At 40.2% G+C, this 27449-nt stretch overlaps 1 protein-coding gene across 15 annotated transcripts in view; it reads left to right on the forward strand.

Moving 5' to 3' along the window:
- Positions 1-27449, forward strand: part of SIPA1L1 (signal induced proliferation associated 1 like 1) — a 366695-nt gene that overhangs the window by 76720 nt on the left and 262526 nt on the right. For all 15 annotated transcript variants that reach the window (XM_078053858.1, XM_078053861.1, XM_078053859.1 and 12 more), the window contains one exon: positions 4507-4573. The gene's annotated coding sequence lies outside the window, so the exon portion shown is untranslated. The remainder of the gene's footprint in view (positions 1-4506; positions 4574-27449) is intronic.

Consider the following 27449-nt stretch of genomic DNA (forward strand, 5'->3'; position numbering starts at 1 on the left):
ATAGAAAGAAATAAAGAAGGAAGGGTGTGTGCATCTATGCATGTTCTTCTATTCTCCTGGCTAGGAGCAACAATAAACCAGTTGCAATAATCACACCCAGATCTTGGTTTCTAAATACCGTTTTTTCTGCTTCTAGAATGGTAGGAGTTATTAGACTAGAACTCGCTTTTTGGCAGCCATCATAAAATAATTAATTTGGCCAAGAATTATCACTGGACACAGATGTTGGTTGGTAGGATATTTATATAATCTGAAAATATCCTATCACAAGGTACTTATAAATTACAAAGTAGAGAGAGTAACTTTGTAGTGGAAATCTGGCCGAGTCCCCCTAAAATCAAGTGATAGAAGTTCATGTTACCAGTAAGGGAAAAAGATTAATGTACCACCTGGTAGGATACAAGGAGGGGAACTTTCTTCTTTGGTATTCCTGCTGAAAATTCATAACTGGAACCTAATCATAAGAGCATTCCTGCTGAAAATTCATAACTGGAGGCTAATCATAAGAAAGTATCAGACAAACCCAAGTTAAGGAACATGCTACAAAACTGGCCTGGAATCTTCACAGTTGTCAAGGTCATGAAAGTCAAGGAAAGTCAGGAATTCTGGATTGAAATACACTAATGAGATGTGAAAACTAAGTACAGTGTGAGATCCTGGATGGATTGGACCCTTTTACTAATAGGGATGTTACTGGGATAGTTGGAGAGTGTAAGATCTGGTCTGTGGATTAGATTGATAGTACTATGTAATTTTGATGATTTTCAGGACCATAATTACAGTTTTGTGGAATGCCCTTATATGATTATAGAAACTACTGTCTAAACTCTGTAGGGGTGATAGGCTATCATATTGGCTACTTACTCAAGTGGTTCTGAGAAATAAAGTTATTTGTACTAACTAGTCTCGCCTTTTTTTTTTTTTTTTTTTTGCGTCGGTTGATCTGAGATTATTAAGCAAAACAGAACAAAAAGCCCCTCTTGTTAGTTGACTTAATAGTTAATTGTTAGCTTATCGGACAAATCATCTGCAAGGTTTAAGAGGTTTGCTTTCTCATGCTGTCTTGTCTTGCAGCTGCCCCATAAAGTAGGCTTTCTGCCACATCTTGATTTGTCTTTTGGTGTGCTGATTTTAGAGTATTTACCATCATTTCATGGGGCACCTGGGTGGTTCAGTCCATTAAACATCCGCTGTTGATCTCAGCTCAAGTTTTGATCTCAGGGTTGTGAGTTCAAGCCCCACGTTGGGCTCCACATTGGGCGTGGAGCCAACTAAAATAAAATAAAAAAGTATTTACCATCATTTCATTAATATGTTCTTTTCCCTGCTCGTTATTTACTGTGTCAAACTCCTCATGGAAAGTATGATTTATAGAAATAGGGCCTTTTACTGTTACAATTCAATAATACTGTATTTAATTTTGACTTTGTATGTTCTGTTCTTTTGTCCTCAATTTGCTGGTGAGCTATTCAAGCTTTCCTTCTCTCTTTCTCTTTTTATTTCACCACACTGTATCTCTCTTAGCATTGAACATATTTCAGTAGGCTTTTAATAAAAAGTGTTGGGCTGGTTGATTGCTATCTTAGAATTTAGAGTTTCAGAAAGCATAAACAAGGTAAGGGGAATTTCATAGACAGCGTGGTGAATTCGATGCTATACTAAACCATAATCTAGGCAGTGGTGAGTGGTTAGCTCCCAGAGATTTGGAGCAAGGGGGAGGAAGGGTAGCTAGGGGGAGAAGGTTAATTGTCAGAGCAGCCTTCTCTCTCTGAAAACATGACATGTAAGTTGTCTCTTTGGTAGAATCTGCCCTTTCCTGTGAGAACAAAGAATCATGGGTCAAAGGCATTGAATGTCCACCCATACCTCTCTCTGTGGTGGAACTGAAATCCATCATAGGGCTTGTTTTCCTTAGGAAGGTTGGAGGACAAACTTCTCTTTAGCAGCTACACTAATTTTCATATTTCTCAGAATGATCAAGGGAAAAAAAAAGCTTTTAAAAACCCAGAGTGGTAGTTACATTGCACTTAGTATACACCCACACACGCAGGCTTTTCTTCAGCATTTTGTTATTTTTTTTTTTCTTGCTGCTTTTACAGTGTAGGTGGCCTTCTCTGGATTGCTTTTGACAGGAAATTGAGCAACCTTTCTTTTTTGGAACAGAATATATTTTACTGGTGAGAGAAAAAAAATAAAGTGTTTATGTTTTGAAATTCAATTACGAATTTTTATTTGAAGAGTGATTTAAATCTAGAAAAATGGAGGTTGGGTTAAGTAGATTTCATATTGTGCATTAATATTTCTGAGCCTCCCTGGTAATTTTTAGGCCTTCCCCTCTTTCTTCCTTTCTTGTAAAAAGAAAGGAAGCCTGGAAATTATTTTGCTTCATAAAACAAAAAGTACTCTCCTTGGTTCTCTTAGCCACTGATGGATATTAAGAAGTCGTCTTTGACCAGGTCATTAGCTCTTTGGCTTGTGTTTGAGGCTGCCTTCCCCAGTTCTTCTCTCTCTATAGTGGAGGAGTGATGGGCTCTACACTGGTTTCACAGACATCTTGAATCTACAATGTATGTTAACCCTACCTTTGGACCAGCACATTACTCAGTGAAGCTTCCTAATGATTTGGCTGGTGCAGAAGTTCCCGGAGCAGGGGTAGGGGCTCCAGATGGGAGCGCCGCCTCTGACCCAGATCCAGCCTACCCTGCCAGCACCCCGACCAGTGTTTGGGGATGTGAATGCCAGTCTGCCCCTCCGCCCCGCCCCATGCTCGTTGCCTGGGGTGATTGTGCTTGAGTTCAATTTAGGTAGTTCCTTTACACACTGGGGCTTCAGAGGAAGAAATCAGTCTCTAATTAGAACATAAACTCCTATGCCACAACAGGGAAATGTCTAGTCAGAATGGACTAATTCTGATGGGATCTTCTAAGTGTGTTCATATAGCGTATCCTTTCATTTGGTTTAAATGTTGCATGTTTGTTTATGTACCTAGCTAGGTTCCTGGTGCACATCAGCTGTCAGGTATGTCTTCGTTATGTAATTAGGCAGTTACAGCTCATTAATTAAGCTTGATAAGACAACGCATATGTTTTGAGTGTTATAGGTTTCTGTACTTATTTCCTTGTTCTGTGGATGCAGTGTGGAGGCCAGTCATGTAAAAACTGCAGAGTTTAGTATCTGGGATACTTAACTTTATAGGTTTCTTTTCCCCATGGTTTCTTCCTGATGTTTACACCATGTGACTACAGTAGGGTAGGAAAGACCTGCTACAGGGTCTGACCAAGCTCTGTTCTGCTGTGTTGCATAAGGTCATGGTGTGGAGACACGGTCGGCCCTCAGTAAGTCTCATTTTGAATGCAGTGAAAGTGGGTTTTGAAGTACCTGTCTGTATATTTGGCTGAATAAATGGTGGGAGTCCTACTATCTAAGGGGACAGGCTGGGAAGAGGAACTTTATCCCTCTTGTCCTTACTGGGAAAGGGGAATATCTGTGAGGGAAACTAAGTTCTGGTTCTTTTCATTTCACGCTCCTTAGCTTCCATTTTATATGTTTGGGAACAAAGTTTGGGGGGCGTTAACATAGTTTGGCATAGTGTTTCACCTTAGTGAACATTAAAAAATTAGTTTCTTGGAAGACTCTTAAGGACATGTATACAGGGGAGATACCATGATCACTCTGGTTTATTTTAATATTTTTAGAATGGGTTCATGTACTGCATATTATTAATATGGGGCATGCATGTATATTCCTTGAAGGTAACGATAAGCTTACCATTCATAGGAAATGTTCATATCTGTAGTGGGATCTTATAACCTATCTGAAATGACCAGTGTGAGAATTGTAAAATTTCTAAATGATCGGAATAGTTATTTGATTTGAAACAGGGTTTCTCAACGTCACTGCTGTTGACCTTTGGGACTGGATCATTCTTTGTAGTGGAGGGCTGTCCTGTGCAGTGTAGGATGGGTTAGCAGCATCCCTGGCTTCTAGCCACTAAATGCTGGTAGCATATCTCCTCCCCCTGTTGTGACAACCAAAAATATTTCCAGACGTTGCAAGATATTCCCTGGGGTAGAAAGTCACCCCCTGTTAAGAACCAGTGGTTCGAAACAGTGGTTCCCGTAGGCATGGGACAGGCTCACTACATCAAAATCTCTTTGTTGGGGGCCTTCGTACACATTCAGGTTCCTGAGTTTCTCCTCAGACTTCGTGAACAGATGATGGGCTGAGGCCCTCCATCACAAGCTGCGTAGAGACTGAATAACTGGGTTTAAGAATCTGTTTAAGCGGGAGTGGCTGTTGGTTGGTGTACATGTAAATGTGCATTGAACTACACACAAAGAGATTACCCATTAAAGAGGGCTTTAGAGGTAGAGTATATCCTTTCACAGTTAGGATTTGATTTGTAACTGATTTTTCCCCCCTTAATATTGTGAGGTACAATTGTATGTTTTTCAGAATTCAAAAATAGCCTTATTATACTAAAGTTCCATAATTATTTTAATCTAGGTTTTGAGAGAATACCTCAAGTTGGACTCAAAAGCAAGATTTGCTGCTAACTTTGAAGTGGAAGAAGGTGAGTTGGTGGATTTGTCACCAAGTCCTGTCGGGGGAAGGGAATGCCACTCAGATGCTTGTGCTCAGCAGACCTGCTCTGTGCAGGGAGGTTTGGATTGACTGCATGTGGACCCTGTGTTTTTTCCTCACTGGTTTTTCTTCCTTCTTTGTTTTACTGCTGAGAGGCAGAAACAGAATTGGAGAGGGAGGGAAGCTCCTGTGCAGTTTTTACTCTGATTTCTGAATTCAGCATTGTTGTCTTTACAGTTAAAATAGTTCAGGGTTTTTCCTGGCTACTTAAATTAATAATAAGAAGGTTTTCGTTACCTACTTGTGTCCCATTCCATAGTAATCACGTTTCAAAAAATCCTATGTGTTTCTTAAAATTTGATGGGAGTTTATACTTCAACTCATGTCAACTGTGGTGTGTTAGTGGACAATTGGGAATAGCAGGCTTATCCTGAAAAACGTTGAGATGGTTGCATGATGTACTTACTGCCTGACCTTTACCGATGTGGGTGTCACCCTTGGTCTCAGCGTGGTTCCCCCTGGTTTTTACTCCCAGGTAGGAACCCAGGCCCACCTTAGGCCTGTTCTAATGTTTCAGTGGACATTTCTCAGACGTTTTAATCAGTTGTAAAAGGGTATATTCGTATTGAGAAAAGTAACAGCTTCATTCAGATTGAGAGAGACATTTCCACAAGCTTCAAGTGCTGTAATATGTTAAACTCTTAAATTCAGATAAAACAAGTCGTTTGGGATGTGTAGGTTTCTTTGGTTTTGCTGAAACGAAGACCTGGAGATTTTTCTCACCTGCTGCTTCGTTAGAAGCAGAAGCAAATTGCCTGAGGAGTGGGCTCTTCTGGAGCACCACAGCCTACAAAGGACGGTCAAGGTTATCTGAGCATCTCCCTGTAGGAAACCTTTGTGCAGAGCCTAGGGCTTCCTTTCTGAAGCTCGTGGGTAATCGGAGCAGTGCTTTCAAAGTGGCTGGCTGTCTCCGACCTTCCTTGAATTTCAGTAAGAGGAATTGAGGAATTCTTATCTCTGACAGTGTTTTTAAAGTACATTAGGACACTTTCCTGGTAGCATTTATTTGATCAAACCCAGCATCGTTCTTCAACAAAGTGAAATCCAGGAAGGATTTTTAGGTCTCTGTAATTTGTGGCCATTTGAAAAGCCCGAGTCTTTTATTAGCAACACAATCGAAAAACTGTCTTTGAGAACGTAGCATCTTCAGAACCATCAAGAATTGCTTAGCGGTGCAGCAAGCAGCCTGCAGGCATGCCCCATGACGGTAGGTCGGGTACTTTCAGAAGGAAGAGAAATCAGGCCCTGGTATGGAGTGCCCTCTGGTCTTCACCTCAGTCTTGGAAGTTGTTTTTCAAGAGTCACCTTTTCCCCCTCCACAGTGCCTGTATACAATAGAAACACGCACCTTCTGTGCAGCCCCTGTGTGTCTGACGGTATTTTAAACACTCTTAAGGAAGGATCAGCTCCCGATTGAACTTGAGTATGACAGTTGTTAGCAGAAGCCTTAAGTTCTAAGATTACTGTGAGGCCAAGCTTGTTTGGCTTTTGTATTGTAGCGGCTCCACCTTGTCTTTTGAATTTTGTTCAGCTTAACAACCTGAACCCCTGAGCACTTAAAACACGCCTTTTAATGGTGATACTATCTGATGCTGCTAGGACGGTCTATCTGTCAGGTCAGGTGGGAGATTCTTCTCGTAAGCATTCCTACTAGCTCGGGTCTGCTCAGACAGGCAAGGGAGGCTTCACTGAGCAGTTTTCCAGACCTATTAGTGGCATGACTCTTTCTTGGCCTTCTAAATGTACACTTCCTTTCTAAAGACTCTCCACTTCAGGGATATCCGAATCAATTCCCTTCTTCAGAAGAAAACAAAAATCCAAAAGGCCAAACCAAACCAAACAAACCCACGAAACCTTATATTTTCTAGGCAGTCCTATGTAGATCTTATTAAATCCATCATTCTTATACATTTTTATCTATTTATTTTTTGAGTAACATTGTTCTAGAATACAAAATCGAATTGAGAAAGCATACTTCTTTTCCTTCCCTTACAAAAAAATCGTATGGCTATATTCTTTCTAAATCCCCAGCGAGAAAGAGCGCTGTTAATTGATGATAATCTCTGACTAAATTATTTGCTTTCACACATTGAAACACTTGAATAATTTTCCAAGTATTGTATTTTTGCTTTGAATTTTCCCTTTCTTGTGTAGACAGCTATGTGCTCATAGGTCAATGAGATGTTGTTTAAATTTTTCTCTTATTTCAATTTGGTCATTGCATCCCAGGCTTCTGCTTTTAATGGGAGAGTAGCTGAGGAAATTTTAAAAAGCTCTGCACGTCTTTCTTTTCTTGAAAAAAAAAATAAAAGAATAACTGGTCACATTTGCATAGACTAATAGTTTGCTGATATGATACACAAAGTAAAGACATGCTTCTTACTGTTCATGGGAAGTCCCAACGATTTAGTAAGTATAAAAAGAAAAGGAAAAAAATACGTGTTGGTGCATGCTCCTAGACTTCTCTTGGTGTTATATGTGGTGGTAGCAAGAAACCTAATAATCGTTATGCCTTACATCGGCCATCCAGACAGTAGAGTGACTGTAGCAGATTCAGAGGTGAGTTGAAAAGTGGTACCTCCTTCCTGGCTGTTCAGCCTCATGTCCACTGATGCACCTGCTTTCTTTTTCCTGCCCATCATCCTAACAAACTATGTCTTCCTTAAAACCGAAGCGAACAGTTTCCTCATTAGAGGTAGTCCAGTGACAGACAACAGATTAATTAATAAAGGACTTTGAATATGCGAACTCTAAGAAGAATGAATATGTGAACTCTGAGAAGAACTCAAATGCTTACCTCGAGCACACTTGTGAGATTCTGTGGTTCAGCCTACGTTGAAGTCTCCCTGTGGCACTGAATGTACAAAAGGGAGACAACTTTTTAGGATAAATACTAGACGAAATTTTATTAACTAAATGTGGACTATAATACAATAGGAAAATATTAAAATTTTATAGTAGCAAAGGGATGATTGCAGAGTTTTCCTTTCATCTTTGGCCATGACTAATGGGAATGGAGTTTGGCGTGCCTTGTGGTCACTTCAGAATTATTTCACTATGCTTATTTATTATTCAGAGCCTCCTTCTTTATTCTTAAAAAAGAAAATTCTGTGAAATCCTTTGGCCTAGGAAATATTTTTGCCAGCCTCTAGAACTGTGGTATGACCCCTTCACATTTACTAATAATATCATGCCCCTTTTCTCTGGAGTAGGGACAACTTGTTCTCACTGAAGTGTTACCCTTAGTTCTTCTAAACATGAGAGCACAGCTGTCCACATCAAATAAAGAGTCGCCTCTTTGAAACGCATTCCAGTGACAAATAGAACAAATGCTAATAGGAATTGAATTAAGTTGTCTTTGGAAGACTGCCTTATTTCTTGGTACCTGGTCCTTATTTTGGGCCCTGGATTTGTATGGATATGTTTTTTTTATACTGGTACCATGTTACCTAGTCAGTTTCTCAAACCATTTGTTTTCTAGTTGACTGTCTTAATAAATTTAAAATTTGCTAATAAGAGTGGATTTAGCAAATGTCTAAAGTAAAGAACCAGAAAAGAGAGAAGCAAGAACATGAACATTGAATGGATGTGGGTGGAAGTCAGGGTGGGGATGGTGCAGACCTCTGCCACTACCTGCCTTAAAGGGTTGGGTTGGTAAAGAAATTTTGAAGACTTGGCTTCTGGGAGCAGATCACAGTGTGGAACTAGACATGAAACTTGTGGGGAGCTTGCATCTGCCAGTTCTTCACAATATACCTTTCCCAAAGGGTTTGGGAAACTGTTTGTGGTGGGGGTTTTATTTTACAACCTAGGCTTTATTTTAATGTTTGTCAATACCTAAGTGTATTTTATATATAAAAGGAAGTTGTGAATATCTTCACAAGTATTTGAGGGGCTTTCATCAATTAAGGCCATGGTGGATGAAGTCTTCCATTTAGGGAAGTGTAGTATGCCATGTTTTGGTGGTTTTACTGCCCCTGGGAGGATGCCTTTATTGTACCTTTTTGGAAATGATTTTTAAGCAAGAGATTATAGAGATGAATGTCCTACGCTTGAAGAAAGCTACTGCTCCTACCTGCACCAAACATGCCAAGGCCCCAAGTGAGTGGATGATAAAGAAGATGTGAGAGAGGTGTGGTCATGTAACCTTTCCACATGGCACCAGCCTCTTCAGAGCTAGGGATGTTTCCTGAACCATTGTTTGTCCCAGCACATGGCTGGTTCTGTGTTCTTGCCATGATGGTGTCCTTAATAAAAATGCACTGATGCACTGCTACTCTAGATGAGTCTTCAGTAGGTTAAGTAATGAAATGGTTGCTGAAGAGCTAATGGACTTTGACCACCCCCCCCACGAGTTTTTTTTTTTTTTAAGTCTGTAACTTAATTCAGTAACTGGGCTTTTTTTTTTTTGCTACTGACTGATGTTTCCCCCTCAGTCAATTGGAAAACAAATGGTTTGAGAAATTGATGAGGTAACATTTGTTGGGTATTGGTCTTTGTATAGGGACCTCTGGGTATGTCTTAGCCTTAAAGGCTTTGTAGTTACAAGAAGTAAGATATTCTACTTCTGTAGCCACTTGTCTCCCCTCTGGATTTATTAGTGGAGGAGTTATTTCAATTAAGTAAACAACTATTTAACACCTGGTTGATGTTGACCAGGATAGATACATAAAAAAACCAAATGCCTCTTGTAATCAAGTTGTATTTCTAGAGGAAGAGATAAGACATAATTAAAAATTGCCATAACAAATGACCAAATGTAATAAAGCCTTTTGTGGAAATACAAGTAAAATGCATTGAGGTGTCTGTAGAGGGAGAATTAAATCTATGGACATGGCATCGTTGGAACAGGGCATTGAAAGATCCATCCATCCATCCGTCCATTGTCTACCCACCCATCCATCAACTAGAAGGTAACATTTGTTTCCTCAGGTAACCAAAGTAATTCATATTTATTGTATAAAATCTGGATGTTCCTAAAAGGTGCACAGATCAAAATAAAAATCACCCAGTTCAAAGCAGATCACTCAGTCCCCACCATTCAGAGGTAGCTCTCCCTGTTAGCATTTTTGCTTTTTATTTGTGAAAAAATTTAAACATACACAAAAGTAGAGAGAAGAGCACAATGAGCCCCCATGTACCCATCATCTAGCTTTGACAATTACATTTTGCCATTCTTGTTACATTGATCTTCTTGCTTTTGTGAGGTTTTTTTTTTTTTTTTGAGTTTTAAAGCACAACTTAGATATTATATCATTTTACCTGTAAATACTTCAGTAAATATTTTTAACAGATAATGACTTCTAAAAAGTCACAATATCATTACCCTTAACAAAATTAACAATTATTCTTTAATATTACTTACTAGCCAGTCCTACAATCCCCAGCTTATGTTCAGTGTCTTTCATTGTCTCAAAATTGTGATTTTACAATTTAGTTTGTTGGACTCAGGATCCAAGCAGGATAACACATTGCATTTGTCTCTTTTAAGTCTTTGCTTAATCTGTAACATTTTCCCTTACCCCTCTCTTTTCATGTAATTTATTGTAGAAGAAACTAGGTCATTTGTTTTTTAGGATTGCTAACATCTTGATAGTTTTCTTTCATTTTTGTTCTTTGTGACCATGTATATGTTTTAAAAGCAAAATTGGAATCCTATGCATGCTGTTTTGTAAGCTATTTTTATACTTAGTGCTATAAGGAGGATGTTTTCCTATTTACTTTTCTACAATTTATTTTCTGTTAAATCATGGCATTACAGTAACTAAAAATGAGAGAGGTGCATTTGGTTATATTTAAAGTATATCTTACATTAATGATAGGTATTTCAGCAACAAATTGCTTATTCCTTCCCTCCCTCCCTCCTTCCTTTCTTCCATCCTTCCTCCCTCCTCCCTCTTTCCCTTCCCTCCTCCCTCCCTTCTTCTTCTCTTCTTTTCTTTTCCACTGTGGCAGCTAGCTGTTATGGGTAGATAGAACATTGGTGATGCAGTTCCCGGAATCGAGAGTGTATTTCATTTTCTGTGAGCCACGTAGATAGAGGGTTGTTTGAAAGCCAGGCTGATGGTACGCTGCCAGGGTTGAAAGTAGAGGAATTCATTGGTTCCCATCCAGGGCCTGATTTTCTGAAGAGTCCACTACAAGAAGGGGACCCTTATCATTGTTATCATAAGCTGACCTTTATTAAAAAGTTAAGTTTGCATTCTCACAAAGTGTAGGCCACTGGTGGGAAAGGACTCTTAAGTAGTTAAAAGGGAGCATGCCTGTTTTAGTTGAGATGTTAATGTAATCTTTTCATTTTTAAACATTTATTTATTTATTTTAGAGAGAGAGAGAGAGAGAGAGGAGAGGGAGAGGGAGAGAATCTCAAGCAGACTCCCTGCTTAGCCCAGTGCGGGGCTCGATCTCACAACCCTGAGGTCATGACCTGAGCCGAAATCAAGAGTCAGACCTTACTTGACTGAGCTACCCAGGCACCCCCTTTTTCACCTTATTCTTTAATCCAAAGTCACCTAATAACCCTGTAAAGTCCTTGCGAGATGTTTTTAAAATTAATTTTAATAAGAGTAATAAATGAGTCTGCTTATAAGGTTTTCTCCTTACCTCCCCCTTCCTGTTTCCCTACTAGCTCTCCAGAGCTAAACGGTTTGTTGATGTGGTGTTTATATTTTCACTTCTAATATGAAGGTTATTTTTGTGCTTTAAAACTTCATATAATTTGTACTGTATTGAATATCAGTAACCTTTTGTCATTCAGGTACATACATGCTTTGGAGATCTCTGTTACTTCATATAAACCTAGTTTGTCCTTTTCAACAGCTGCCTGTTGTTATGTAGACTCATCATGGGAATATAAGCATGGTTTTTCTGCCATTCTCCTGTTGCTGAATTCCTAGGTGGTTTTCAGTAGTCCTGGTTACAAATAAGGTGCAAAGAATATCCTTGTCCTTGGCTCTGTGCACGTGGGCATATGTTTCTCTCGGCGGTTGTCAGGCCAGGGGATATTGTAATAGATACTCCCAAATTGTTTTACCAGAGTGACTCCCATTAGCAGAGGGAGTTTATCTAGAAAAAGGTTCTCAAATTCCACATATTTATCTAGAGAAATGGGATAGTTCAGGAGCTAAAATCTAAGAACTGACTTGTGGTTTACAAGTAAGTAGACCTTATTAACTTCTAATATTTGTCTTTGAAGTTTTTTTTAAAGATTTTATTTATTTATTTGATACAGAGAGAGAGAGAGCACAAATAGGCAGAGTGGCAGGCAGAGGGAGAGGGAGAAGCAGGCTCTCTGCTGAGCAGGGAGCCTGATGTGGGGCTCAATCCCAGGACCCTGAGACCATGACCCGAGCCGAAGGCAGCCGCTTAACCGACTGAGCCGCTCACGCGCCCCTGAAATTGTTTTTATTATCATCATCATCATCATTATTTTTAGTTCTGGGCAAGCCTTATGTGGGGCTTGAACTCACAACCCTGAGATCAGGACCTGAGCTGAGATCAAGAGTTGGATACTTAACTGACTGAGCCACCAAGGCGCCCTGAAGTTTTCTTTTTATAAAAGACTAGTTTTATTTATTGGGCTATATTTTGCTACCAGATGTGAATTTATTTATATGTAGAGAATTCTGCAATTAAATGATTAACAAGTAAATTATTATAATCGCCACCGCGCTCTGGTGTAAAAATAACACCTAGTTTTAGAATCTGTGCGCTGGGGGCAGAGCTGGGGGTGGGGGTTGTATTAAGTGTCTCCGAGGTCTGGAAGGCCTCCTCCGTGAACCGCTAATCTCTGTTGTAATGGCTGAGGAATGTGTTGTGTCTTCAGCGTGGCCCCTACCACATGACGGACACCACAGGCCGAGGGAATACATAATGCAGTGGGGGCCTCCGCCGGGGCACGCATAGGCACACCGCCTGGTCCTTTGGTTTCCCGTAAGGAACGTTCTTCACAGTAAAAGTGGGATTTGCCTTTTTCCTTTCCTTTGCATGGTTGTCTGGCAGGTCAGGGCAGATAGACACAGTGCCTCGTTCCTTCAGTCTCTTGAGAAAAGAATGTAATAATTGTTTTATCTGTTGGTTATGTTCAGGAACTCTGGGGTTTGAAGTTGTCAGTCTTAAAATGGGACTTCTTTCTCCACAATAGTTATCACACAGTATTCCTTTTAATTTCCAAAACCCTTTAAGCAAGGCCTCGTGGGAATTCGGAGCCTTGCCCTTTGCATCTGTCAGCTGGAGCTGGTGAGCACGCGCCTCGCCCGCCCGCCGGGTTCCGGGGCCCGCGCCCTGTGCCTCGTAGTGAGCAGGCTCCCAGCCGCACGGGCCAGAGAAGCCTTGGGGCCCGGTCTTCTCCGGTCACCGTGCGGCTCTGCCTCTCGAGCAGCTACAGGGGCAGCTTTAACGCACGTCTTTTTTTTTTTTTTAATGCCTGGAGTTTCTCTTTCTCCTTGCCACCTGTCAGTCACCTTGCCCTCCTTTGAAACATGTTCAAGTTCGTTTCCTCAGGAAGGCGCTGGCTCATCCTACAGATGGATGTATCCATATCCTCATCTACTGAAGTAGATCTTGCCTGTGGAAATTTGAACTTATTTGTATGTTTCTTGGAAAACTCTTCTCTATCCCTATGTTATTTATAAAAGACCTGACCCCATAAAATGCTGGTTATTTAGGGAAAAGGAACTTTAGAAGAAAACCATTATTTATTAGCGGCACGATGTTATTTCTGTGTATTGAAAGGGAAAATTTAAACTGACAGAGGTAAACTCTCAGTGTTAGCTCCTAATCACCTTTCAAGCCAGTAGGTCAAGGTTGAGGCTTATGTTAAATAAATTAGAATAAAAACTATCCACTGATAATTCACATATCTTTGCATATTCCTGTATGCCCGCAACTTTCCCCAGTGTTCTCTTTTTTTCCATGCCATGAAAAGTGGTAAACAAAATAAAAATATCAAGTAGCAGTATATACTCTTTTTTTTTTTTAAAGATTTTATTTATTTATTTGACAGAGAGAGACACAGCGAGAGCAGGAACACAAGCAGGGGGAGTGGGAGAGGGAGAAGCAGGCTTCCTGCCGAGCAGGGAGCCCGATGCGGGACTCGATCCCAGGACCCTGGGATCATGACCTGAGCTGAAGGCAGACGCTTAACGACTGAGCCACCCAGGCGCCCCAGCAGTATATACTCTTAAAGATAACTTACAGAGGGGTGCCTGGGTGGCTCAGTCAGTTAAACTCTTAAGCGTCTGCCTCCGGTTCAGGTCATGATCTCGGGGTCCTGGGATCCAGCCCTGCCTCTCAGGCTCTCAGCTCAGCGGGAAGTCTGCTTTCTCCCTCTCCCTCTGATAGCTTTCGCTCTCTCTCAAATAAATAAAATCTTAAAAAAAAAAAGATAACTCACAGAAGTTATATGTAGACTAACTAATACATAAAAGATCTATGAAAGCCAAGTTTGAAGCTTATGTAATCCTAAAAGAATGAATGCACAATTGAGTGGATGTTGTACAGCATACACAATTTAATGTCAACACAGAGTTCAGTAAATCCTGTTCCCATTCATTTGAGAACACTTACGTGTGCCTTCAGTTTGTAATCAAATGTTATTTTGTTTCTTTTGTGTTGGGCCACTCCAGAAATAGGAAGGAAGTTTTACATGTGGCCCCTTCCCCCGGTACATACAGACAAATGCCTGTTTTGGGTGTGTTTGTATCAAAGGACTCCAAGGTCTTCGTTTATATTCGGGATGTGTGAAGGAAAAGAGATGTAATCGACTTTTAGACCTGGAAGCAGCCTTAGTTGCCATCTGTGTGTTTTATGGACGGAAAATGGGTGTTCACAGAGATCAGAAGTGTTGCCCAAGTTATATTACTTTATGGTGTTGGTCCCAGGCTCAGAGCGGAGTTTGTGGAGATGGCAGGGGGCAGCACGATTGGTGCTTTGGGGAGAAGCTCGGTAGTATTTCTTTGCCCATTCAGGGACCTCAGTATTTCCTATGTTACTTATCTTTTGCATTTTGAATATTTAGAAAATTAGGTATCACAGGGGCTTGAGGCTAGAATTTTTTCTTTGGACATTCTTAAGCATGCTACCCCAAGTTTTTTCCTGAGAAGACATCAGAGAAAACCAAAACTTTGTCTGAATTGGAGTTTTATCATTTTTCTTAAATTGCAAAATAAGTAGTTTTTCCTTGAAAAGTGTTTTAATAGCCTTTGCGTAAAACATTTCAGAAAATGCAAGGCAGCACCACACTTTCACCTTCTTAAGTGCTGACTTTAATTATGCCTGACTTCTACTGTAAGGGCTGTGTCTTCTTTATTCTGTTCCCTACAACTCTCAGCACAGAGCTGTATTTGCCTCTGTCTATTTCCCTAGCCGAATCCTTGGTGAGAATTACTTACCTTTCTTTTCTCTTTGGTGTCATTGTGAACTAAGGACCAGAGGAAATCCCTAGAAGGATTGTTGGATATTTGAAATACAAAATTTCTTACTGATCAAAAATTGGATCACTGGACCAGAACTAGGAATTTTGGCTCTCATTTGTTAAATCCTTACCATGTGACAAAGATTCTCCAGATTCTTTGAGTACAGAGATGAGTTGACAGGCCCCTACCTCTAAGGCCCCAAAATCTGGTAGGTGAGGTGGGTGGGTATTTAGGTGCAACAACTGAAGTATTAGAAGTGTTGAAGCCATGTATCTGCCCTTGATGTGTCTCGTTAGCAGTATGTAGAAGGATTTGAATACCATGGAAGATAATAAATTTAATCACAAAATTACTAGGTTTTTTAAAATTAAACTTTATGTTTTAAATAGCCAATACATGCCCATAGAGTAAAATCCAAAAGGTTTTACAGTGAACCTAAACGGCATAGATTTTATTCAGATTTCATGAGTTGTTCTACTAATGCCCTTTTTCTTTTCCAGGATCCAATCTAGAAATGTCATATTGCATTTAGTATGTATGCTTTTTAAAGTTTATTTTTACACAAATTGTAACATACCGCACTATGCTTTCATTCTGTTCCATTCCAGTTTATGGGTGTACTTTATTATCCAGTCTCTTAATGATGGACTTTAAATCGTTTCTGATCTTTTCGATATTATTAACAATGCCTCTGTGGCTGTCCTTGAACTTGAGAGTGTACAGGTTTATACAGAGGTATTTCCGGGTTAAAGGATATGTATCTTCATATCTGTGATAAGTATTGCCAAACTGCCCTCCATGGGCATTATACAAGCTTACACTCCCATTAGCAATGTATGCCTTTCTCCTTCTTCCTGCCAGTGGTATGTGATTAAACCTTTTAATCCTTGCCAATTTCATAGCTGAAAAAGGGAATCTCTTTGTCGTTTTCCTTTGCATTTCTCATTATAAATGAGGTTGTATGTACTGTTATGTGTTTAAGAGCAGTTTTTCTTTCTGTGAATTAATTGACTTTTGTGATCCTTTGTCCATTTGTCTGAGATAAGCTCTTTAAATAAAAAGAGAAGTTATCCTACTGGGTGTATGTTTTGTCATTTATGGTAACTCGTGATGTATAAATTTATTATGTTTGGATAATCAAATTTATTTATGTTTTACTATATGGGATTTGGGTTTCATGTCCTCCTTAGAAAGGTCTTATGCTCTCCAGAAGTATGAAAAATGTCTCCTACTTTCTTTTAATATTTTTGTTTCTTTTTTTTAATGTTTAAGTTTTTTGACCAATTTGAGCTTTTTTTTTTTTTTTGGTGTGAGTTGGTATCCCATTCTCTTTTCCATGTGGCTGCATAGTTGTGCCAAAACCATTATAGAGTAATTATTTTTTCTGCACGGATTTTAAATGTCACATTTTATCTTCTAGCAAGCTCTCCAGAGTATTTTTAGAATTTTTATTTTATCTTTTGATTTGATGGTCTATTCATGAACCAATTTCATGCTTTTAAAATTATTATGTATTTATAACACGTTTAGGCAAGTTTTAAGCCTTGGTCTCCTTTATTACTCTTCTTTTTTGCGATTACTCTCATTATTTTTGTTCCTTTATTTTTCCGTATGAACTTGATTCTGAATTTCCAAAAGAATATCCTGTAAATCTTAGTGGGATTGTGATACCTTTCTGTATTAATTTAGATTTTTTGTTAAAGCATTGATCATCTGGGAATTTGTTTTATATGGCTCAAATATTTCTCATTTTCTGTTTTTTTGAAAATATTTAATTTTAAAGAGATTTATCACTGATAATATAAAGGGCAGTCATTCATAATCTTACCTTCCTATCCTAATAAAGTCTATTGTTTCCATAGCTCACCTTCCATTTCCCCTCTGCTTTTGGTGATGCTGAGTCATGTTTTTGGGTCTTTATTTTATTACTTTATATTCTGTTATTGGCACAGTGCCATGGATCCAGAAGGTAAATGTTTAAAAAACTCACCCGTACTGCGGTGGGGCCCTCACTGGAAAGTGGCTTTGGAGTATCTGTTAAGATTTAGCCTGTGTGCCTGCATGTGCTGTAACCCTGCAGGTGCATTACTCAGCATCTTCCCGGATGACTACATGTGTGTCCCATCGGTGAGGGTGAGGAATGGACTCCAAAGGCAATGGCAGGCTCCTTTCTGTGGCACCCCCTATCACCCTCATTATCTCCTTTTCTTTCAGCCATTAAATTCTATTGAAGATGTGAAATCTTAGAGAACTGGTTCATAGCCCATGCTGAGCACTGTTTAATTTGATTCTCTATTTTTAGTTAAAAAAAAATCTCTTCAACATAGTCATCCTTTAGAGAAACATGTCAGAATCAGCTGAATATTTTTTTCCTCTCAAACTGCTTAAATTATCACCTATATCTTCCCTCAATTTTGATCATTTTCCCTTTCCTTGTCAAAAATCACCGTGTATGATTTTCATATCATATAAGCCAATCACCATCATGAGCCATGGTTCCTGATTGCAGTGCCCTTGGTCAGTGTGTTGGGGACAGAAATACTCTCAATTCCCTGTGTGTGGCTCTCCTCCTCCTGTTCCCACTCTTGCTCATTCAGCATAAGGAATCCTAATTCTCAAAGATAAGGTGGTCTCCACCCACTTCAGCACCCTTTTATCTCCTCTTCATTTTTTTGGGGAGTGCAGCCTCTTCGTCCCCGTCCTCGGTCTCAGATCTATACCCCCATATCTTTGAAATCTTTATTTCTATACCAGAGGATTCCTTCATTCAGCAAACATTTATGCACAGTGTGGTGGTGGGGCGGACATGATTGCTTCAGTACCCAATAGACCTGAACCAAGATTGCATCAGAAGACAGGAAATTGTTTTGTGCAGAGTCCTAGGCAAATAGCCCCTTCATTGTCTCAGCAGCACGCTGAAGGGAGAACAGAGAGAACCATCTGGTAGCTTGGGAATCCAGGGCAGCAGGAAGATAGAATGGGAGTGTTTAAGGCACACTGGATGGGTGCCCGGGGCTTGGGTCACGCTCCCATGTGCTTCTGTCTGCAGCATGCCTGCCTCCCTTTTGGACCAGTTGGAAAGCCGTGGGCTGGTTACTATGGGAATTGATGGGTGCTTCTGGCAGTGAGAGAAGGAAAGTTCTTGGAATTGATACAAAAATCCTAGGAGAGCAGGGTTTCCCCCCTTTCGGCTTCCCTGCTCACTGTTCTTGGATTGGATGAACAATGCTTGGGGAGAGCATTTCCAAAGCTCACCTCTGGCATCCTAACAAGAGGTTGGGGGGTCTTCTCCCAGGCAGACTTCACAGAGGACAGGGCAACACAAAGGATCGCTGGTTTGCCCGACGATGAATTTGTTTTCGCAGTTGGCTCCTCACGCTTCAGTGAGCTCAGAATGAAATTCAAGCTTCTGTTTCTTTTTACACTGTCAGGGAATGTGCCACAGACAAGGAGAGGGGAAGTCAATATTTAATTCCGGAATCACGACCTTCCCTCCTTCTTCACTACCATTACCCCTCACCAGAAGTGGGGGGCACATTCAGTGTTTGTTACAGGTTTGCTGATTCTGAAATGTCAGAGATAGAAAACACATGTTTTAATGAAGTGATACCCACATTGGAAAATAGCGAGTTCAAAATATATTTTATAAAGTCAACTTTCATTAATTTGATTAATCAATAATTTAAAAAAGCTCTACCATTGTGTGTGCTAGTTTATTTTTATAAGTACTCATGAATATGGAATGTAAAGCATTGATTTGTTTTTCTAAGAAAAATATTGGCTTGAGGAGAGGAGAATATTAAAGTATCATGAACATTAGAAAGTTCAAAAGGACAGAGTTTTCCTCCCTGACATTTTTGTTTCGGTTCGCTGTTTTCTGTTGTTTCTGATTTTTTTAACCACGAATGAAAACCTTATTCAGGGAAAAGCTTTTCTTTTGATTTTGAGAGATTTTTTTGAATTCCTCCTGTAGGTGTAAGAATGTTGTCTAGATCTATTCAGACCTTGACTTTGGGGTCTTAGAGGTGATGAATCACTTGGCAGAGCAATCATGTGATGTTAGATTACCTCGTGATTTGGATGATGTAGTTCTAGAAGCTTTAGCACTCCTTTTAAATTCATTTAATTCCCCTTTCTATGGTAGCGAGGAGGGGCTGGAAAGGAAGGCCAGTCACATAAGGCCTTGTTCTCCTTGAGCTTCAGATCAGGGGAGTAAGATGATTAGAAAAAAAAAGTATAGGGGAGAGTGTGGTGTGTTGTGTTAGAGATGAATTGATGAACTGTGGTGGTGACTCCCAAGTTAAGCGCCCTTCCTAGAGGCAGCCGCTGTCTAATAAGTCACAAGTATTACAATTTGAATTGGATCTGAAAGAATAAGCAGCATCTCAACAGGTGTTTTCCTTTGTTTCTTAGCCTCAGAATCTCTCAGGGTCCCTATTTTTATGGGTGTGCTTCGCTTTATACCTATGAAGCACTTCACACCTAAAAATACTTTCTAGTATATGTATTTATCAGAGTGCCAGACAGTCTAGACTCGGGCTGTAAATGTGCCACTGGATGGAGGAGACAGGTGACTCCTGTGTGATTCTGTGACAGAAGGGAGCACAGGGTGTGGTGGGAGCCCCGAGAGAGGAGGGCCACTAACCCTGAGGACAGTGGGGGCACCAGGGCCCTGGGCATGGGAGCCCGAGCTGTGCAGTGGCTTCCTGACTCTTGTCATTCTGCCAGATAGTTGGAGCTCCTCCCGGTTGACCAGTGAGAAAGCTGAGACTTGTGGTGGGTCAGTTCCTTTTGCAGGGTCAGTCCATCCGCAGCTGTTAGCATTGAGATTCGAACCCATGGCAGCAGTGTTGCCCAGAAACCCCTAAACCTTGCAGAGTCGTTATTGTAACCCCCTGTGTTGTTCAGATTGAGGCTAGCGAGGCAAGTCCCTGCTCACAGCCCAACTTGTATGCGGCAGAGTCGAGATTTCAATGATGTTTTTTCCCAAAGCACATACCTTTCCAGGTAGAGAGCCCACCCTGTGGAAATTCAGCAGAAGGGGCACTAACAGAGGCTTGGGGAAGAGGTGGGCCCTTCAGTTAGGGTGCATGTAACTTGTAATCAGCAGAAAGGCACTTTATCAGTGGGCGCTGAATGCAGATGGAATATATGAGAGAAGGTGTGGAAAGAAGTAAAGTGACGAGTGTGTTCAGGTACGAGAGGATAGTTCACAGTTTGCCTGAACGATGACTGGTGGAGTGGGATGGGGGAAATGAGTTGAAAAATCAGTTTGAAACTCACTCGTCTAGGACTTGGAGTGTCTAGTTAAAGAATTTGGACCCTTTTTATCTAGTTATTGAGAAACCCTTGATGGTTTTGGGCAGGTGAAGGTGGCTGATAGGATTTCTTTTTCATATTGACATTAATTTTTTAACTTTTATTTATATCTTTGAATGAAATTGAAATTATTTCTAAATTTTTTAAAAGATAGGGGCAAGGAAAGTTAAGATTCAGTAGGAAAAAAATAGAAGGTTTACTCTCTAGGAAAGATCATGAAAACTAGTTGTTTTATGGACTATAATTCTGATTATATGAATTTTCAGAATCTTGTCAGCCTGGTGAGTTCATGGCAGTGAGATGTGTGGAAACATGGTATTGGTGTACATCTATTTGAATAGTGGAATGTCTATGACTTATTTTATATATACAGCCACTAAGTCTGCCCCAGATGGAGGTTATTTATGGGTGCATTTCAGATCCAAGGTCCTGCAGGAGGGGGACTTTTTCCCATGGCATATAGGCTGGTAAGCAGTTAGGAGCTCTGTGTGGCCTTTCCTGGGCTGGCTTCCTTCGTGCTAGGAGAGAGCCAGCTCCAACCAGACCTCTGGTGGCTACTGTCCTTGAATCATTTGCCGGAAGTTCCCAAAGGGTTCTGCTTGAACTTTTAGCTGGCTAGATTATTTATAAAAAGACAGCCACCATACTGCTATTTGGAGAGGATTATAATTTTATCCCTCTTAATAAAAAATTTCTCATTTGTTGGTATCATTGGAAGGAGAAGATGTGTTGCACATTTTCTCTCTGAGCCCAGCGGTGGTGCTGGCGCGGAAGGCTGCCGTCTCTACAGCTCCGGCGGTTGGGCGCTGCGTTCGTCTCGTTCGGCGTTGTCTCTCCGGGCCTGAGGGGAGTGTGTGGGACACAGTGAGTCTGCACGCATGCTTGTTGAGTGAAAGCTGTGGGAATCTGGGATAGTTGTTCCTGTGGAGTAGCTATTGTAGTTGATGGAAAAACTGCTTACGTTTTTAATTCAGCTGTATATATAAAATAAGTCATAGACATTCCACTATTCAAATAGATCTACACCAATACCATGTTTCCACACATCTCACAGCCGTGAATGCACCAGGCTGACAAAAGCGCCCTTCTCCCTGTTCTAGAGGTTCTGTTAGAGATAAAGATTTTTAAATACTTTTTGATATATTGTTTCAGAATGTTAATAACACTTTAAAATTCTTTTAAGAGAAAATAACCAAATAGAACAGGAGTAACTAAAAATACAAAATCCTGTAGGCTAATTTAAAAACTACAGAAGGTGTATTACTGGCATGCTGTCCCATTCTCTTTAGAAAGGGTCACTACTCTAAATTAATACATCTCCTTTCTAGCCAAGATTTCATTCTACTTGACTCAAAGCCCACAATATAGATGCAACTACAGGGTTTGCCAAAAAGCATGGAACAGTAATAAGATTTTTTTTTCCCCGGCAACTTGGAATTTATTTTTGTAATTCTAGTAATTAATTATGAAAAAATGTTATTAACATTTAATGGAAAGTTGAAATAAATGTGTATAAATATTAAATGACTTGTTTTCTGATAGAGTGATAGCAAAATATGAGGAAAAGGTGATTATTTGAAGATTCGATCATCCTAATAGAGCCTATGTTTCTCTGACTCCTTACATTTTCTTCTAGATAATATAGCATCATAACATTGCATGTTGCACACTGAGGAGATTGTGGGAATATCCTTGGGGCATCATTCATCTGGGAGCCAGTTTATAGTAGTATGCGGGGAGATAAGTTTTATGTTTATAGCTCTTGAGTTTTTAAAAATCCTGATATTTGATTTTTATACTATAAGAAATTTCACAGTGGTCGTTCTGTCTCTGAAAATATTTAGACTTTCATAATTCTGTTTTATAATTTTGCAGTGCAATATCTAGTGTGAAGGAGGTAATTGATGCATTATACATAAGGCCTTAATGGTATTCTGGGTGCTGTCTGCTGTTGTTAATACTTTTTTTTTTTTAAAGATTTATTTATTTATTTGAGAGAGAGGGAGAGCGTGAGTGGTGTGAGGGGCAGAGGGAGAGAATCTTCAAGCAGACTCCCTGCCGAGTGGAGCTGGATGCGGGGCTCCATCTCATGACCCATGAGATCATGACCTGAGTCAAAATCAAGAGTTGGATGCTTAAACTGAGCCACCCAGGCACCCCTGTTTTTAATATTCTTTACAAGGACATTATCTTTTAGGCTAATCAGTATATCAGTTTTGAAAACTGGTCAAATTTAATCATTGATAAAGAATTTTACCTTTTTATACTTGTTGTAGTTTCTTGTAATCCTTCTGATGAGCTTTTGAATGAGTAAAGATGAAGTTGATTTTCAAACAGAAGCCACATGCCAAAGTGACACAGAGGATGTTGCCGATATTTAATATACTTGAGATGATTTATGCAACAGAACCCTTGGAAGACCAACAAATGTACTTGCAGGAGCCCTTCCTTGGCACTCTCTGTTAAGACTCAGTGGTTTTTCCTGATGGTTACAATCTTGTTATGCTAAGCAGGGTAAGTAGAATAATTTCTATATAGAATTTAGATTTTTAAGACCAAACTGAGCTCAAAATATTAAATGGCACATACATATATCTGTAGTTACAGTTGCAGCAACCCCTGTCTTAGAAAGGAAAGGGGGTCAAGAGGGACCACTTCCATGCAGTAGTGCCACACTGTCCCAATGATGACTCACTCTTGTCCTCCTGCTGCAGAAAATAACTTGCGCCAGGACCCCCTCCCCCAACCCATGAGCTCTAGGAGTCCATCTCTTGGCACCTGGCTAGGTGGGAGGGAGAAGAAGAGCCTAGAGTTACACTTTTTATCTCTTGGACCCACAAGAGTTGAATAACATGTGAAATCCAGACAGTCTTGGATTGTTTTCCTTTGGTTATCAGTTCCTGTCCAGGCAATCCTATTATAGTCATTAAAACAAAACAGAACAAGACATTTTTGAAGGTTAGATGTCAGTGGTGTTACAAAGTTCGGGTTTTGTGTGTGTGTGTGTGTGTGTGTGTGTGTTCACATACTCTGAACTGGGGCTCTAGTTTCTGGGTATACTTAGCCAGGTGCATTAGGGACAGAGCCAGCTAATTCATGTTTCTGAAAGTAATACCCATGGGCTCCTGTTAGGTGTCCAGAGCCTTTACAAATGGTGGGGAGCTATGGCCCTTCCCAGCTCTCTGTGGACACAAAGAATGACTTCATTTACTTCAGTGGGACTAGTATAAAGCTCTCCATCAAATTAGAATTCATTCTGAAGTATGCCATTTAGTAGTTTTCCTTCGGGTTATAGGAGAATGTTTTGAAATCAGAGCAACTTCAGAAGACATAAGTCTAAAAAAAGTCCCAGACTCTCCTGAATGTAGTTCTTAGAATAGGGAAAGAATATGCCCCAAGCTTCTCAGTGCCTGAGACTGTTTCCCATCCACTGTTCCCAGGTTTGTATTTCTTTGACTCATCCTGGGAGATAAGGAGATGTGATTTTTTTTTTTTTTTTGCACTTGGTCCATGTACTGTGCTGGACTGTGAGAAACAAAGCTGACCTCTTTTCCTCTGGTTCTTGGAGAAGGGTATTGACATCAGGCATCATTGAGCCAGGCCCTAGAGGTGTGTGCCGCCCACTCCTTGTTCGTGACTCTACACTTTACCCCCACATGCTGTCAAGTTACAGATTTTGTATAACGTGAGGGGATTGTGAACGATGCCCGTAGCTTTGGGAGACTTTGAAGAAGGTGATGATGTCCTTGCCACTAAAGCCTGGAATGGGGAGCTGCCTACACTTGTTCTGTGCCCTTAAGAGCCGGTTCCTGAACATGGAGGCACCTCCACCCCAGGGCCTGTTGGTGCCCAGAGTTAGAAGGCTGAGCGAAAGCTAGTGGATGCCAGATTTAAGTATAAAATACTCGTGATGGGAACTTTAAAAATGGGCTCATACTCTACTTGGGGAGAGAAAACTTGTTCATATGAAATAATGATGGTTAGTGGAAGGCAACATACGATCTCATTGCTTCATTGCCAGTTTTTATTTATTCCAAAGTTAGAAAGAAAATCTGTGTACCAAGCTGAAAATATGAGTAGGAACTTTTGACTTCTGATGTCTGAATGCGGGGGCCGAATGCGGGGGGTGGGAGGTAGGTTAGAAAAACTCTGTTCTTTAAAAAAGTGTGACCTCCTCCATGTTCTCTGATACGTAGAGGATTCTCAGTTGCCTGGTGCTTTGATGAGAGTCTAGGATTAGAATCAAGGTACAGTCTTCCCCCCTTTGGAGAAAGTATTTGTTGATCATTGCCTACCCTATGTATTATGGAAGATAAACAGTTTTCCCTTATCTCTTGTTTTCTTGAGATGAGAGGAGAGAAGTTATCAGCCTGAAGCTGAAGCTGAATCCTGTTTATCTACACTGATTACTGTTTCTTTCTTGGGAAGTTTGTTTTAAAACCAGATTAGGTTTTAGCCTGGCCGAATCTGTCCATACTCAGCTGTGAATGGGAGAGACTGACAGTCTCTCTCTGATTGGTTGTGCTGGTGGTTAATCAACTAAATGCATATGTGCTATATGAAGATACGCATTTGATACTAATATTAGTATAATTATCTCTTACTTCAATGTAAAACACTGATGAGTGTAAAAATCTCTGACATCTGTTGATGACAGATATTTCTTATCTGAATTTCTATTGCAAAACACATTTTCCCTCCCAGTTATTGTAGTTGTTGTGCCAAACAAAATAAGTAAAATAGGTATCAGGTAACTTATGAGAATTTTCAGTTGAAATCAAATAGTTTTCTGTGCCTTTTTGTCTGTTTTAAAGACTTCCTCTTTGTTGACTAGGTAAGTCATAGGTGCTAATTTTAGATAATTTGGAAAATAGAAGGGGACAAGAAAAGAAATCCCCATTTATGTTCTCATATGAATATTTTCTTAATTAAAATATTCAAATGATATCTGAAAGTGCATTTGCCAGTTAATGAGCTGAGTAGATCCTACAGATAGAGATGGCATGTATTTAGAAAATTTCACAGGACTAGGGTCGTCTGTTTGGGGTCTGTGAGCGTACAGAACTGAGCACAAGATGAAAGTGGTGCCAGAAGCTTTTGTGTATGTGTGTTTGAAGTTGTGGAAGCCAGAATTAGAAACTTCACCTTCTATTAACTTTTACAATTAGTATCGTAGTGAAAGGAAACTTTGGAAGACGTAATGAAATAAAGAATAAAGCTTGAAAATCACTTTATTCAGAAGTTCACAGCTGAAATAAAATGCAGCTTAGATCCTCCGCACCGTGGTGCCTTGCGGTGCCCCCAGTGAGCCCGCGGTGCCGTGATGTAGTCGGGTTTCTCAGCACTTGGGGATTGCCTTTAAAATTGATGTTTAAAAAAAAAAAAAGTGATGTCAAATACTTTCTTCAGAGCTCTGGCTATTCTGCCAGTGCAAGGCTCCAGGGATGGTATTTGGTGTCACCAGGTAGTGGAGAGTTTACCATGCTTTTAATTTTTTTTTTATTTCATTAGAGTGATGTCCAGAATATTCATTTTATGCCCATAGTTATTTGACTTATGCCTCATTGTGGAAGTTCCTTGTTCTCCAAGGTGTGTGGAGGCCTCTTGATCAGTGACAGAGTAGGTATGACACTAGCTTTGCGTTCTATGGCTAAAGATGCTTTCTTGCGGCCCCCAGGACAGCCCTGGGAGGAGGAGGAGGATGGAGCAGGTAGTCTCATCCCATTTTACACGGGAGGAAGCTGAAGGGGTTTGTCTAATGCCCTTTGACTATGTATGGCAACTACCATTCTTCTTTCTCTTTGTGCTCTTTCCTTTTTTACTTGGTTACCTTTCCATTGATAGTAAAAGCAGCCACACTGGTGATTATAATAAGAATCAGAGCTGACTTTTATTGATCGGGTGCCACATGCCAGGCAGTGTTCTGTGTGCTTTTACATGTATTGATTCTCACCTCACTCCCAGGGAGTAGGTGTTACCTTCTTTTTAGAGATAAAGAAACTGAGGTACAGAGAGGATAAGGAACTTGCCCAAGGTTTGTAACACTTACGTGATAATTATTGCGAATCTCAAATGAAAATATGTGAAATTCTAAGCAGGTTCTAAGCTCTCAGTAAGTGATAGTAGTTATGATGATTAGAGCATGTATCCAGTTATAATTTCTGCTTATATGTCTTCATCTTCATTAGCCATTGAGTTCATCTAGGGCAGTGGATGTGTCTTCCTGGCTGCTGTAGCCCCAGGGCTTGGTCCAAACTTAGCACCTTGCTGATATTCCTGCTGAGTGATCCTTCCAATGTGTGGTGTGACTGTATTCTGGGGTTTAGGACTTGATAATCAGTTTTGCTTTCCATCATCTTATTGATCACCTGGTTAATCAAATCATCATGCTTAATCTGCATAGATTGGTGATATATTGAACCCAGAGGGCCTAATCCTCCAGCCACCTGCTTCCTTGTCCCCCATTGCTCCAGGGGCACGTCTCCCCGGGACTGGTTGTGTTCTGAGGCTTTGACACACCTGAATGGCCTTTGTGCTGACTCCAGCCGCTGGAATTCTGTGAACATTTAAAACAAGTATAACATGAATTTTCTAGTTGAGATAAAGAGAACTTTCCAAAATTGGCTGAAAGAAGTGGAATTCGGGGAAGTTGAAAATGTTTTTGCATTAGGATGTTCTGTTTCCTTTGAACTGTAACCAAGAGACTCTTCATAATAGCCTGCATTTAAAATCCAATTGTAAAAAAAAAAAAAAAGTGACAACACATTGTGGCAGTTTACTTGTCTTGTTTGATGTTAGGATGGGAGAACAGGCTAGTACTATCAGTGGGGTGTTTACTCTTTGAGTCAGCCTATTCCAAAGTAGGAGTGTTTCTGGTGGAGTCAAGACTGAGTGACTTTCTCCGTGGTTGAAGCCAAAGGGACACCAACAAAGCTGCTGCTGTTTTGATCCTGGGGTTTTGATCTTCTTTGGTTTGCTAAAGCCCTGTTTGAAATTGCCATTAGTAAGCAAGACACTACCTTGCAGGAAGGAATCAGGAAATTTAGATTCTAATTCTGGTTTCAATTCTGT

This window comes from Halichoerus grypus, chromosome 8 (assembly GCF_964656455.1).
Source record: "Halichoerus grypus chromosome 8, mHalGry1.hap1.1, whole genome shotgun sequence".
Lineage (NCBI taxonomy): Eukaryota > Metazoa > Chordata > Mammalia > Carnivora > Phocidae > Halichoerus > Halichoerus grypus.